A 4,033-nucleotide genomic window follows, 5' to 3' on the forward strand; every position below is an offset into this window, starting at 1 on the left:
ACCCCAACACGCCCCTCTGGTCACTGCCTGCCTTCTGGGGCCGCAGGCAGAGTCAGCCCCAGAATCGAGGGTCCAGGCTCCCTTCTCTGGCTCTTAAGAGAAACAGCATAGGGGTGTGGGGGGCACAGACACGGGTCAGCTCCCCCCACCCCCATCCCAACACTTTGGGGTGCGGGGGGTGGGGGAGATTCTGCAGAGGTTTTTCCAGGTGAGAAAACCAAGGACCCGAGCAGGGCAGGGACCTGTTCCTGAGTACACAGCCCCTGGGAGGCGACCCGAGCCTCAGTTTCCCCCCGGCACAGCCCAGGGAGTGCTCACAAAGGGACCCGCTTTTTAAAGATGTCAGACCCATTGAAAGGGCAATTATTTATCAGGAGTAAATGAAAAGGCAGCTTTACCGACCTACGTCGAAACAAACTCAATGAGAGCAAAATCATATTATATTATTTATTTCTAACTAGAGATGATTGTCCCGGACTCTCTACGCTCTCTCACTCTTTCTCTCTCTCTCTCCCCCCACCCCCCTCCTTGCTCTCTCTCTCTCTCTCTCTCTCTCTCTCTCTCTCTCTCTCTCTCTCTTCCTGATATCAGAGAGATTTTAAAGCAACTCTTAAAAACTGTCCTTAATTCCTTAAGGGGTCAGAGTGGTAGCACAGCAGGGAGGGCCCTAGCCTTGCACTCCGCCGACCCTGGTTTGATCCCCCGCATCCCATCTGGTCCCTCGAGCCTGCCAGGACTCATTCCTGGGTGCAGGAGTGCAGAGCCAGGTGTAACCCCAAACACTGCCAGGTGTTACCCAGCCCCCTAACCACCCCCTCCCAAGATAAAAGACTTTTCTTGAAAGGTCAAGGTGATAGCACAGCAGGGAAGGGGCAAAGGTCCGGATCCAAGCCCCAGCATGAGACAGGGTCCTCTGAGCCCCACCAGGAGTGATCCTTGAGCACAGAGTCAGGAGTCAGCCCTGAGCAATGCCAGGTATGTAACCCCCCTAAAAAAAAAAAAAAAAAAGACCTTAAAATGCTAAAAAGAATGCTTGGGAAAAGGAGAATGCTTTCATTACAATAGGCACGTGTTCCCCTTCCAGCACCTCTCAGCCCCTGCGTGGGCGCACACCCCCCCCCCAAGGTCAGAAGACTCTCCTGGCGCCTGAGATTCTAGAATTCAGACCAGGGAAGGAGGGACTCAGCTGGGGGTTCACAGTGGCGGTGTACCCCGGACAGGGTAATCACACTCACAAGCATCCGCCCCTCTCTCACCCGCCCCCTCCCCTCCTTCCCCACCCCTCCAACCCCCACCATTCCCCTCCCATCCGCTGGCCACCGCCCACATGTCCCTCCCGTCCATCTACCCCCATCCCCCACCCGCCCACTGCCCCCATCTCCCGCCTGTCTGTCCTTCCCGCCCAGTCATTCCCCCAGGGCCCTCCATCCTCGTTCATGCCTCACCCCCCCACACACACTCATTTGTCTCCTCACTCGGCAGCCAACCCCCACCATCCATTTATCCACCTGCCCCCCAGCACCCACCCACTCTCTCCCTAATCTCCCTGTTTACCCACTGCTCACCCACCCTCTCACCCACTCACCCACCCGCCCTCTCACCCACCCACTCACCCATCCACCCTCTCACCCACCCACTCACTCACCCTCTCACCCACCCACTCTGTCACCCACCCACTCACCCACCCTCTCACCCACCCACCCTCTCACCGACCCGCTCACCCACCCGCTCACCCACCCACCCTCTCACCCGCCCACTCACCCATCCACCCTCTCACCCACCCTCTCACTCACCCGCCCACTCACCCATCCACCCTCTCATCCACCCTCTCACCCACCCACTCACCCACCCACTCACCCAACTCACTTACCCACCCACTCACCCATCCACCCTCTCACCCACCCTCTCACTCACCCGCCCACTCACCCATCCACCCTCTCATCCACCCTCTCACCCACCCACTCACCCACCCACTCACCCAACTCACTTACCCACCCACTCACCCATCCACCCTCTCACCCACCCACTCACCCATTCACCCACCCACTCACCCATTCACTCACCCTCTCACGCACTCATTCACCCACCCCTTCCCCTGCCCCAGGCCCCTCTCCCCTTCACCTGGTGGCCCGCAGTGTCCCCATCGTGGCGCTCACCTCCAGGCCTGGCTGTGGTGTCCGAGTCCTTGCCCTGACAGTGCCACCAGGGTCCCCCACAGTGTGGGCGGGCGCAGGGGGGCTGGCCTCGGACCTCACGCCTGCAGGGCACCTGCTGTCCCCCGCGCCCTGAGGCCAACGACTCTCACCACCGAGCTGGACCCCGGACCAGCCTGGTGCGATGGCCCCCATGCTCAGCCCAGGGCCACCTGCGTTTGGGCGCCACTGGGCAGCCCCAGACTGGCCCGGCCTGGGTGAGGGCCAGGCAAGGGGCTGGTGCTCTTGGACGCAGTGCTCAGCCAGCGAGAAACAGAAACTGGTGGGTAAGGACCACGACGGTCTCACGCCTCAGGGGCACCCCTGGAACACCCCCCCCCAGGTGCCAGAGTGACGGCACAGCGAGGGGGACGGCGTTGCCTTGCACACGACTGACCTGGGTTCCGTATCTTGCAGGGTCTCCTGGGCCCTGCCAGGAGTAATTCGTGAGTGCAGGGCCAGGAGGAGCCCCCGAGCATCTCTGGGTGTGGACCCCCCCAAAAAAAATCAAGTGATCCACCTATAAAAAAATCAAGTGTACCCAGGGGTCCCCACTGGGACTGAGACACGACACTTGGAGGGACCCACACCCCGCAATGCTCAGACGTCATCCTGGCTCTGCACTCAGGAGTCACTCCTAGCGGTGCTCAGGGGACCCTGGGAGGGGGGGGTGCCGGGGATCGAACCCGGGCCGCCCAGTGCAAGGCCGGCGCCTGCCCTGCTGTGCCGTGGCCCCGCCCCCTGGGAATCTCTTTCCTCTCATTGGCCGAGTCTTCCCGGAAGAACTTGGCCAAGTTGGGCGTCTGTGTGTGGGGGTGGGGGGTGGGGGGTGGCGCACAACCCCAGTTCATTGTTGTTGGGGGGACACACTGGGAGGAGCTGAGGGCTGACTCCTGGCTCTGAGCTCAGCCATCACTCCTGGCGGGGCTCCGGGGGCTCGATGGGGTGCTGGGGATCGAACCTGCACGGGCCGTCTGCAAAGCAAGCCCCCTCCCTGCTGTACTACGGCTGCAGCCCCTCACTTCTCGCCCCCCTTCCGGGGAGCAGCTGCCTCTCCACCTCCCCACTCAGACAGCTGCGTTTATAGTGCAGTGGTTTATTAATTGCCTCTCGCCTCTCTCTCTCTCTCTCTCTCTCTCTCTCTCTCTCTCTCTCTCTCTCTCTCTCTCTCTCTCTCTCTCTCTCTCTCTCTCTTCTATTTTCCCCAGCACCGAGATGCCTGCCCGCAATATGTGTGCGTGTGTGTGAGTGCGTGCGTGCGTGTACTTAATGACATTCTCGTTTTTGAGATCGGGCCAGATAGCTTTGTAAAGCCTGTCTGCCCAGAGCTGGGAGCACACAGCAAATCCGCCGGTCCCCGGGTCCTCCCGCCCGCCCATCCATCACACACGCACCACGGAATGAAAAACAAGCCGATGGATTGGATCCATTTCCAATTGACAGGCTCGGAGACTGTGGAAATCAGCCGCGTTGATGATGGAGGAACCTCCGAGTCTCCAGCCTCCAGGCTATGGGGGTGGGTCTCTATGGGGGTGGGTCTGCGGGAGAAGAGAAAGAATCACAAAAACTCTGTGTGTGTGTGTGTGTGTGTGTGTGTGTGTGTGTGTGTGCTTGGGGGGGACCCTATGGGTACCGGGGGTTGAACCTAGGTTGGCTGTGTGCAAGGCAAGTGCCCTCCCTGCTGGACTATCCCTCTGGCCCCGGAATCACAGAAGCTGTACATGAATCTTTATAAAGCACCTACTGTGTGCTGTCTTTTCTTTTGTTTTTTTTGGGGGGGTCACCCAGCAATGCTCAGGGGTTACTCCTGGCTTTGCACTCAGGAATTACTCCTGGCAGTG

General features: G+C 60.0%; 1 long non-coding RNA gene across 1 annotated transcript in view; it reads right to left on the reverse strand.

Annotated features, from left to right (window-relative positions):
* Nucleotides 1-887: 887 nt before the first annotated feature.
* Nucleotides 888-4,033, reverse strand: part of LOC129401998 (uncharacterized) — a 7,529-nt gene continuing 4,383 nt past the window's right edge. The window contains exons 2-3 of the long non-coding RNA XR_008628488.1: nucleotides 3,587-3,730; nucleotides 888-988 (exon numbers count right to left, since the gene is read on the reverse strand). This is a non-coding gene — a long non-coding RNA (uncharacterized LOC129401998). The remainder of the gene's footprint in view (nucleotides 989-3,586; nucleotides 3,731-4,033) is intronic.

The sequence above is a fragment of the Sorex araneus genome, chromosome 2, assembly GCF_027595985.1.
Source record: "Sorex araneus isolate mSorAra2 chromosome 2, mSorAra2.pri, whole genome shotgun sequence".
NCBI lineage: Eukaryota > Metazoa > Chordata > Mammalia > Eulipotyphla > Soricidae > Sorex > Sorex araneus.